This window comes from Pteropus medius, unplaced genomic scaffold, assembly GCF_902729225.1.
Source record: "Pteropus medius unplaced genomic scaffold, Ma_sr-lr_union100, whole genome shotgun sequence".
Lineage (NCBI taxonomy): Eukaryota > Metazoa > Chordata > Mammalia > Chiroptera > Pteropodidae > Pteropus > Pteropus medius.
The window spans coordinates 92,313-103,919 of record NW_024343735.1 but is presented as its reverse complement, the minus strand read 5'-3'; the positions used below and the strand labels follow the sequence as shown (position 1 = coordinate 103,919).

The window sequence follows — 11,607 nt, the reverse complement described above, 5'->3', positions numbered from 1 at the left end:
ACCAAGCTAAGGACACTAGAAAGAGAACCTGGTTCCTTCTGCACCTACTAAATTTCAGGCACAGTAAAAAATATTTTATATCGGTTTTCTGTTTCTCACAACAACCCTCACAAAGTCAGCATGATTACTCAGACTTTATAAAAGAGGAAAGTGAGATTCAGAGAATTTAAGTAACTTGACCATACTCGCACCCTTGGTTAGATGGTTGAGCTAGGATTCAAACCTAAGTCTGTATGACTCCAAAGCCCACACACTTTCTACTATCTACACCTCATACCCATGAATTCACCTTGTTTCCCTTGAAAATAATTATAGCAACGTAGATGTGGCATGAAAATGTCACTAGACCTTTCAACTTTCTTAGATAATTGGTGCTTGTCAATCACATGCATTGGATGCTGTATTAGATTATGTCAAATGAAATGTCTCATCACAAAATTTAATATTTAATTTTAAGTTAATTCACCTTTGTAACTCTGAGAGGTTAAGTCCCATTCTGCCTTGGGTGTGTACACACTGTACCTATTAGAAATTAAAATGAGTTACAAATGTGTCAAGAAGAGATCCTGCTGCTGAAATCCAGGTTAGGTTACTTGAAATGGATATATATTTTCCTCTTCTAAATGTTAATTAGATGTTCTATTTTATCTTCAAAAGTTTCTAGCAGAAATTTTCTTGAAGTTGATACTTATAGGTCAAGAGAGCTTCAGATAACATCCTCAGACCCCCTATTCTGAAAGGTTTACATAACTTTACTCAAAATTTTGAAATGAAGAAGAAAGCAAAATGAAAAAAAAAACTATTAAGAACTCTGGTCACCCTGCACTATCCTCAGAATTATTCAGTAGACCTAGTAAATGATAACATGAAAAGTAAGCTACTTCAGATTCCATTAAATCTGACATTTCAGCATCTATGTGCCTATAATAAGGCAAATCTTGTCAAACTCAGTGGAGGTCTGCGCTTATTATTTTTTTCATTCAATAGGTATTTATCAAGCATTTTGTTCTATTTTATATTGTTTATACTCAAAGCACAAATAAACAGCAATAAACTTTTAGTCAGAATAATTTGAAAGTACAATGTTATCACTTCATGTGGATGACCAACATGACGCTTTTTATTGGCATATTGTAACACAGTTCATAGGTAGAGTGTATTGTGCTGCATTAAATTTTAACTGTCAATGAAAAATATAATTATAAAACTAAAGTATCAAAACATCAAACCACCAAGCAGAGGATTGTACCATGAGGATTGGGAGATCTGAATTTTACTCTTGGCTCTCTGCCTGTGTGACTTTGAATAAGTCACTTCAACACCTCTGAGCATTAGTTTCACCATCTATAAAATGAAGATGTTGGACTAGAATCGGCCCTGCAATTTGCATCAGATTTGCTTGAAGTTCTTATGAATATACCATGCCCATAATCCACCTCCGGAAAACTCCATTCAGTGAGTCTGGGATAATCTAATATTTATCAAGGGCTCAGGAGATATGGATGCTTGAGGTGCACGCAAACCACATAGTACAGAACACTATAGCTAAACCCCCTTCCAGGTCTACCATTCTACTAGTCCATGGAAAATTCAGTAAAAACAGCAATCATGATGGCATCTGTCTTGTAGAAACTTCTATGTGGTGTTTGCCCATTTCAAGTAATCGTTTTCTCAGGATATAGACTGCTGCCTGTGGTGTTCATGGTTATCTTTGACAAAACATCTAATGGTGAATGAAGGAACTGCCAAATCAACTTTAGAAGAAAAAAGGAGGCAGGGAGGGAGGGAAGCAGGCAGGCTTCTACACAAAATAAATTCTTAAGCTATCAAGTGCTTTTAGTCAACATCTATACTCAAAATAATCAGCGACACTTTTCAAGTAGAAAATTCTTCAAGATGACTAACTACTTTGGTATCTCAATGAAAAATAACAATTGAACACACATGAAAGCGGCTTTGTAAATCTGCAGAGTTTAATTGTGGATCACTCCTCTTACTCTGTAATATTCTGAGACTTTTCTACATAGAATTATTTGTTACATTAATATATCATTATAGTTGTTAAAATTACTTAAGGTGTTATTGCATATTAATACTGTAAATGGATCAAGAATTTAGATAATTTAATTTCATCTAGGTATTATGGTTCATTAGCATTCTAGGACATTTTTAGACAAACTACTTAGTTAAAAATCAGTGGAAGAGCACAATTTGATAAAGGCAGGTGGCCTGGGATCAATATCATCACTACAGCTCAAGACTGAATTTGGCTAATGGCCATAGGAGGAGTAACAAACAAACAATTTTATTGCTGCCTATACACCCCAATGTTGTCCACGTAAATCACAGTGAGTCTGTTCAGATCCTTGAGTAAGTCATATATTTGAATTCCAAGCAACTGGAACTTTACAGTAGGGAATTTGTTGTGTACTATTTATTTGTATTCAGAGGATAGGAGTTATCTTAGGTTGAATGGTTATACTTTATAAAAATTGTAGGCAGAATATTGATTCATTAATTAGGCAATTGTCTTTCTTTGCTGCAAACAATAACCAGCATTCATCATTTAGCAATACCGTGCATGTTTTCTTAAATATTAGTATTTCTAATGAAAAATACATTAAAAGAAAATAGTTCAATATATTTAGCTATGGCAAATAAGTTGTCTAGTTCAAATAGTGCCATTTACTGACCTGTACCGTCTAGATCTATACATAAAGAGCTAAAGAGATCAGCATACTGAACTCATTATTCTGAAGCAATGATGTGTAGTGAAAAATGAGCTTGCTTTTGCCTTATTTCAAAGTATTAATAAAGTGACACTAACTCTATTACTGTACTTGAGTTACTGTGATGCCCAGGATGGGGAACAAATCTAGTGGTGATTATGCCTCCAGTTTTGTCTTGGTTTCCAGGGATCGCCTCAAAGTGATGCTTTTGAGAATTGCCATATGGTTACTCCACATCAGATAGACTTCAGGCTATTTTCCTGATAGAACTTAGGATGTTTGGGTTATCAAAAGTGTCATGAAATTTGAAGTCTTTTTTTTTTTTTAATTTGCCTCGGAACCATAGTACTACCACAGATAGATGCAAAAGTTGTTTGACGTATATCCTGAGGTCATTACATTTGACTTAGAGGTGACCTTGCCTGCAATAATCAGGTGAATAGGGGTGTGTGCCAGGTGTCATTGTAATGTCGCTTAGGAAACTTCCTGAGAGATGAGAAATGGAAGGAAAAAAAGGAACTGATATCACATTTGAGTAATAAATCATCAAGATTCAAGGTAAAAAAAAAATCCATTCTCCTCTCATTGATTTGCAATGATGGTTGAATGCTGTATCCAGCTATTCTTTGTAAATGATTTTTTTTTTACTTTCTAGATGTTATTTACCTCCCCTCTGAACCCACAATTTCTAAACCCTGCTTCATTTTGTGCAAATCACAGCTTCAGGGTAGACCTGGAATATGTCATCCTTGATATTTTTAATATTAATAGCCTAGTTCTCTTCACAAATTATGACTTTTTTAAAAATCAGAAATATTTAATGCAAATCCTTAGGAGCTGCTCTTCTGGATATAACTCTTTAGAACTGGGTATCTTGCAGGCAGACATTTTTTAATGTTCCAGCAGAATCAGCACTAAACTCTCTACCACAGCACATACTTTGTCATATATTTATGTTGGCCAAACATAAATACATAAATAAAATCAACAGAACTTAGTCCAGAGCCTCAACTACATTATACCATTCCAATGATGTGCAATGTCAAACTCAGTAAATTTGGTTTTCTCCTGAACGCATTAGCTTAAAACTCCAGACCAACTTCTAGTTGCAATGAGATTAATGGGATGAAATGTGTCAAGATAAATAAAATACCGACCAATGCTGTCTTAAGTCTTATCTGCAAAATCTATGGTCTTTGCCATGTATATTCATTCCCAAGTGCAGTAAGCTTAAATTTGGTTCTTAAGATGAATCACTTGATTCAGTCAACACGGAGAGAGATCTGGAACTCTTAGGTAGCAGGTGCCATCACTAAGTGACACTTCATACAGTCGGTCGAGAGCCATAAGTTTTTCTATAACTTTGTACCACGTGCACTCTTTTCTTTATTGTTATTCTTCTCTTTTTTCTTTACTGCTCCCTTTCTCAGTTCTCTCTCATTTGTCCTTCTCTCTTGCCCAAACCAATATGTCAGTCTGTAATATACCACATATTAGTCACTAATGAAATCAAATCAGTAGGCCACAGCCAGCCATTTTTTAAATCAACTATAATAGAATATTTCAGGGTGCCTGGCTATGACAAGGATAATACTGTTTCAGAAACTTGTGTTTTAACCCATTACTATGCCCTGGGTCATGATGGGAAATATATTTCTTCATGAAGAGCAGTACCAGTGTACATAACCTGCTTCCATTCATGGTACTTGGACATAAGGGTGACAGGTGGCAGGGTGTAGTAGATCACAGAGCATCAGGGAGCCCGGGATCTTGCTTTCACTCTGTCAGTAAGTCACAATGTACATTATGTTCCTTCAATTTGTGTTAAATAAATATAAGGTGTTTATACATGCATACACATACATGTACTATATATGTACACACACAAAGCATATATAGACATATAACATAGATATATAGATATAGAAATATAGATATATAGATGACATAGATATACGTATGGCATACTGGTGCCACTGGACAGTGGTAAAGGACAGGGATGCTGCTAAACCTCCAACATTGCACATAACAGCCCCTCACAACCACTAATTATCTAGTCGAAGATGTCCATAGTGTCGAGGTTGAGAAACCCTGATATATACATATATCCAACAACTATTTGGAAAAATCTAGGAAAAAGATGGAATGCTTTTAAGTTTTCATTTGAACGTTTGACATCATAAAGTTCCAACCAGAATCATAACTTTCTAATCCTGATTTTATTATCCAATTTAAATTAGAATATTGCTTTCTCACTAAAATCATCGTTTTGTATAGTTTACTTATTTTAAGAAGTGAGATTAGGAATCTCTCATTTCCAGATTTCCCCTGACATATGTGTACCCCTTCACAATTTTCAAAGGCCTGGTATGAATCCTGCACTTACTGACTCCAGGTGGCAGATGCTAGTACCCAGTTTGACACGTGAGGAACCAGAGAGGTACAGTGCCTGCTCGGGCACCCGGGTGAGTAAGAAGCAGAGGTGAGATCTGAACCCAGGTCATCAATCTCAAGGATTTGAATATGTGTTTGATTAAAAGACAAACTGCTCTGGGACCTGGCCCAGCACTATTCCAGTCAAGCCAACATGCCTGCCAAAATAATAAAAAAGAATCGAATTGGATTTAAAAATATCCACACTTTCAATAGCATCACTACCAAAGTGTATAATATCCTTTAAATTATAATTACTGGTCTTAACGGCATGTCCTCTTTGTTGCATTTCTTTCTTTAGGAATTTGTCCATCTCTGTTTGAACTCTTCTATGAAAACTGGTTCAAAACGAACAGTAGTCTCTGAAAGCACCTCACATCTGTCTTATAATTCCTGACTTTGCATAAGGCTTCTACTTTGCATTATTTTTTTGTTTGTTTTTTTAAAGCTTTCCATCTCTGGATAGCTTTGGAAAGGTGGAAAAATCACATTCTCAGACAAACTATGTACTACATAGTAATTGGGCAGCAATTCCATCATCTTAAAAACATATGGACATGTCTTTCTTTGTTCATCCTAGATGAAATTTCTGTTTTTTTCCTAATCCAATACCGAAATTATAAAAACACAAGCAAAATTTAATTTTATTTCTCTATATCCCCACTAGCATTGCAATCAGGAATCTCTAAGCACTTGAGTAATATGAACTAATCAATAGAGACCAGCACACAAATCCAGAAATGCATTTACAATGCCACTACACCAAAGAATTAATCATGCCATTTTTATTAACAAAGTACATTAATATGCATGTCTTTGATATTCATTTATATCTGGAACTTCCCCCAACACAGAAACTTTTAGAAAAGTCAGTATAAAACAGCTTTCAAATAAATTGGTACATTTAAATAGGTACACACACTTCAAGATTTCTTCTGCAATTATGCAACAACTCTCACATCAAGTTTTGTATTGCTCATCATTTGTGCACGTGCATTCAGGACACCCTTCGAAATAGCTAAGCACCTAGTTGAAAATTTGACTCTGACAGAAAGAAAAGTCTAAGTTTTTTCATTTTATCTTACTCTCAGTGTGGTCCCATGGGGGAAAGGCAGGCTGCTAAATGTTCTTCTGAGGGCTGATAAACGCATGATACTTGCTTACAAGGCTAATTAAAATAGATATGTGTCATATTTTACATGTTTCTACTGGATTAAAATAAAATACCGGTTTTTATCATTGATGCCACGTTCCTCATCTAATCTGTGTACAGGTTATTGCTTCTTTTGCGTGTTCCCTTTGGCTAGGGACACACCACACTTTTCGGTAAATTGTCTCCTTTTTATTTCAGCATGACTATCTCATTATTTCTGCCTGTGAATGGACTCTTAGCTGTGTTTTGTGGTTGTTTATAACACTCATTAAATAACTACAGGAAAAGATGACAAAGTCAGAAATGAGGTAGACAGAGAGGACACAGTAATAATATAATGTGCCCAGGCTGCTGCTAGAGTCTGTAGCAAACAGTGCAATGGGATGTTTTACACAAATAAGGATAATAGTAAAGCAGGGCAATGTTTCTGAATATTTAACTGTAAATAGCCTGCCCGTGTGCACATGTGAGAACTGTGTTATTCTGAAATTGCTTATCTGGCTGGCAGGGAAATCTCAAAAAGGCTTTGTCAGGGATGAAATAAAAGGAACAGTAATGATCCTTAAAATCTCAGAGATATGATTGTAAAAGATCATTCTTTGGAATATTGCTAAAATAAACTCTGCATATTCTCATAATATAAGATTACCAGTAATTTTCCTTCAAAAAGGCCCAGCATGGTCTCCTTAGAAAACCATTATGAAAAGAAAGCCAAGAAGAGACAGAAGAAGTGAAAGATTCCCCAGATTAAGGACAAGAATGAGATGGAAGTCAGTGCTATGAGAACCTGGTTTAAATGTATAGGAAGTAACCTTGAAAGCAGACACATCTCGACACAAACCCATTAGCATGAGAGCTTTTTTTTCTTTTTGCTGTAATTTTGCACCCCTCTTCTAGCCTCCCCTTCTATTGTCCATATTGTAAATATTCTGAAGAATTGGGGGTTGGTTTTATAGACTCTGGAGGGGTTATGAAAAGGAGGGGAAGTGACAATTTTAAGCCCACTCTCCTCCAGGATTGAGGGGGAAATGTCTTGGTGCCGTCAAATAAACTCCCTACTTCATTAGATTAAAAAAAAAAAAAAAAAAAACAAGAATCAGTAACTTTATCCCAGATCCCCTGGGAGGCTGCAGGAGAGGATCGGGGAAGAAAGCAGATCTTTGGGGGAACTGCAACGCTCTTGGCGAAAACCGCACCTGGACTACTCCAAGAGGAAAAAGGAAGGGAGGGTGGCCAAAAGTACGCTCTAGTAGATCCGGCAACGTGGTGAAGAATAAAAAGAGTCAAAACAGGGACTGCAACGCTGCTAAGTGCTTGCTTGTGTTAACACATTTGCACAAGTCTAGCTCAGCCCCATATTCAATGGGAACTCCTTGTTTGCTGTCCTAAGAGGTCCTTAAATATCTGCCTGCGAACTCCTATGATTGGGCGCTTACTAGTTAAGGGAGGCAGCTGTCTGGGAGGGTGTCCAGCTCGGAGGGCTGGCTGCTCTTGCACTTGTCCGTAACTTCCACTCAGTGGTCTTAGTCTCCCCTCGGTTTTGGTAGCGACCGAGTGCCATCCTTATTTCCCTTGACCGAGTCGGAGCTGCAGCCCACGGTAAAACTGCAAGGGCTGGGCAGAGTTCCAGGCGTGAGGGGCCGAGAGGCGTGAACAGCGGTCCGCCGAGCTTGTCGGAGAAATGGAGCAGCGGCTCCTCTGTGGGCTTGTACAGGCCCCTCCCGGGTGCACAGCGGGGACATTTGATCTCCGGGGTGATTGATAAGTGCGGGAGAGGGGCCGCCATCCCTCCCTCCCTCCTCCTCCTCCTCCTCCTCCTCCTCCTCCCCTCCTCCTGCTCTCCCACTTGCTTCCCTCCTCCCCCTCGGCTTCCTCCCTCCTTCCTGCTGGAAGCGCTGCCCGGCGGCGAGCCGCTCCAGAGGGGATCTGCCTGCCTGGGGGCGCCGCCTGCGCTCACAGCCTTGCCCTCGCTCGCGGGCCGTGCCGGTCCCAGGCTGTGTCTGCTCCCGCACCTGCTGGGGTCGCCCGATGCTGCGGGCGCCTCCGGGGGAAGCTCCGGGCGGCGCACTCGCTGGGTAAGTTCTGAGCACTTACCGACGCCACGGCGACGCGGCGGGCAAGTGAGCTCCGCTCGGCCCTCTGCCCCCTTCGCGGCCACCTCCCCTCGTGGAGAGAACTGCGTGGGAAGACCGGGCGCTAGCCGCCCAGGACTATGCCCTGGGGCCGCCCTTGCCTCCTGCCCCTACGAGGGCTGTCTGGCTCCGGGACCGTCCGCGCGGGCGTGGTCGGGATCCCGGCGTCGCGCATCCCTGCGGTCACCGCCGCCGCGGGCGGCTCATACGCGGGACCGGCCCAAGGGCGACTGCAGCGCCGGTGGCCGTCGCGGCTGTGGGCCCCGCGCCGGGCACCAGGCGTCTAGCAGCAAGGGGGAAGACAAGTAGGATTCCCTTGGTTGTCAGTGCCCGGGGCCCGGCGACGCCGGATTCAACCGAGCCCCCTGGTCGCCCGGAAGAGTCCTTGGGAAATGGCGTTTACCCGTAATTGGGGAGTATCGGGGGGCCGTGAGAAGGCGGCTGCGGGCAGTTAGTTGAAACCCCCACCCACCCACACACACATACACAGCACTACAGGCTTGGGGACTCCTGTTAACCCCCTGGTGGCCTGGCGGCCGCCGCGACTAAAATGAGCTGTGCGCCCGCCTCACTCCCCGCGCCCTGGGGAGGCATTGGCGACTCGAGCCACACTCTACGAAGATGTGATACTGAGGCCACCGAGTTCCCGTTCATGCCTCCCTCGCCCCAGCGAAAAGAGGGAGCGTTTGCCTTATTTTAGCGTCCGCCTCTGCCTTCCTTGGGCTCTCAAATCACCTTCCCATTGCCTTTTTGCCCGGCCTCCCTAGCGAGGTGCTGTGGCCATTCTTTCCCAACACGCAGGGCCAAATGAAACTTACTTAAAGTGCTTTGTCGGGCTTGAGGCTGTTTTGGTCCCAATAACTAGGTTTGGGAAAGTGGCTGAGGAAGCTCAAAGAAAAGCAGGAGACTGAGGAGTGGTGGGAGGGTCCGTGGAAAAAAGATCTGCCACAACACCTCAGGGTCTCCGGTGTCCTTCCCTCAGCTAGCTTAAGTACTCATATCCTTCGCTGTGACTGTCAAAAATTTCAAGCGCCCCAGCTCTCCCAATCTCTCTCTTTCTCTTCTCTGTCTTTCTCTTCTCTCTCTCTCTCTTCATCTCTCTCTCCTTCCCCCTCTCCTACTCCCTCCTTCCCTCTCAGAAATTCCTAAGAAAATAGTGTCTGTCTACAAGAAGTATTGACAGCGTCATCAATGTCTTGAAGGAAATTATTATATTTGAGACCTAAAACTGATATTTGATATTTCACTTTCAAAGTTTTTCAAAAAGGACACATTTAGGTAAAACACCACTGCCACTATTTAAGTTTATGTAGGTAGTTATCTAAGTCACCGTAAGCAGTAGTTAGCTTTTTGGAAAGCTGCTGGACTGGGACTCAGAATTCATGGGTTCTGTTTCTAATTTTATAGATTCTTGAACTTAAGCAAGTCAGCACTTACCCTGGTTGAGAAATGTCATCTATAAGATGAATCTGATTTCAAAGGTCTTTGTCCAGCTCTCAAGTTGGCTTCTACTTCGATGAAATATTATCCTAATTAACAAATAAATGTTTGTTAAATGAATGACTGAATGAGTATACCATCTCTCTCTAGGAAATATGTATATTTATTTAATATTTGTAAATATATAGAAACAAATGCCCCTTGGCTATGAAAGGAAGCCTAATCATGGTCGCAGTGCATCATTCTGCTTACATCTAATGATGCAATTGCAAAAGAGTGGGATGCCCCCTCTCCCCTCTGAGGACAGCTCATCTCAGTGTTGCCCTTTGGCATGGAGGACAATTTGAGGCCCCAGAAGAAAAGAATCTTGCCCAAGACCAAGCAAGAATTACAGGATAGGGAGGAAGCTCATGGTGTCTGGTTCAAGGCTCTCCCTCCAAGAAAAAGGAAGGGGAAAGGAGAAAGCCCAAGAAAAATTCCCAGAGGAGACTGCCAGAGCCACAGGTTGCCTTCGTGCCTGTCTGTAAACTGTCCGGAGCCCTTCCTGGGAAAGAAGAGCTTATACGGGCAAAGAATCCTAGGACCCGAGCTTAACAAGGAAGGAGGTGGGGGAAGCAGGGGGCTTTCCCTTCTCAGATGGCTCACTTTGCGTATGTGATCGTCTCTATTCCATGTTTGGCACACAGTGGGACCCTGTGTTGACTTGTCTGTAGCAGGCTGGGACTGAAGACATGGGGGAAGCAAACTGAAGTGTTTGCAGGACAGGGGCTTGCTTGACTTGGTCAATTCCTTTTCCCATTTCCTTTCATTCCTTCCTTTTCCCGCTTCATTTCCCTGAGAGGCAGCCACTTCTGGGCAACAGAACAGAGGGATTCTCCAAGAGGGGCCTGCTAAGGAGCTGGCACTGTCCTGGAGGTGCAAGACACTGACATCTTGCAAATGGACTGCACACGGGGAGACACCTAGGTCCAGGGGACCTTAACATACCAAAGGAAAAATGAGATAAAGAAGGCAAAACCCCAACACCTGGCCATTAATAATGCTGTCGAAAGGTTATCTGAATCCAATGGAATGTCAGAGCAGGGAGGGCCCTTATAGTCCACCCGCTTTTGCCAATGGAGACGGGAAGATCCAGAAACAAGTGACGTACCTGGCAACAGAGCTAGATCAGAACCCAGGTCTACTGGGTCTCAGGCCGGACTCCCTTCATCTCTCCTGTCTTTCTCAGGAGCCAGTCTTCCTGCATTGCTGTCTTCTGTTCTCCTAGCTCCCGAGCTCCTTAGGCACCCTTCTGTGGGCTCCCACTCCCAGCTGAGGCTCAGCCTTGGCAGTGCTTTTCTGACACCCACTCCTCTTCTCCTTCCTTCAGGCAAAAAGCACGCGTTTAAACCTCATTATCTGGCTAAGTATAAACCGCAGGGGGAGAAAGGTTTTATTGTTGTTTATCTCAGTCCATAAGGTAATGTTGAGCTGGCTTTCAGAATCCAGGCAAATATTTGGCCAGTCACCACCCAGAAAGTAATTCTCTCAGTACTGAAACAAAGCTCTGTATATAAAGCATACATCCCCTAGGAGAACTCGCCTTCCTACACAGACAAACTGGTGCTCACACACCCCACTCTCGAACCAAGAACGTCTGAGCCAGGAGGCTGGCAGGCGAGCCCCAATCATATAGCGAAGAGGCACATAGAGAGAGAGAGAGAGAAAGAGAGAGAGAGAG

The 11,607-nt window shown here is 42.2% G+C and overlaps 1 long non-coding RNA gene across 1 annotated transcript in view; it reads right to left on the bottom strand.

Moving 5' to 3' along the window:
* LOC120607013 (uncharacterized) overlaps positions 1 to 11,561 on the bottom strand; it is a 30,357-nt gene extending 18,796 nt beyond the window's left edge. The window contains exons 1-2 of the long non-coding RNA XR_005654034.1: positions 11,038 to 11,561; positions 9,885 to 9,976 (exon numbers count right to left, since the gene is read on the bottom strand). This is a non-coding gene — a long non-coding RNA (uncharacterized LOC120607013). The remainder of the gene's footprint in view (positions 1 to 9,884; positions 9,977 to 11,037) is intronic.
* Between the last annotated feature and the right edge of the window lie 46 nt (positions 11,562 to 11,607).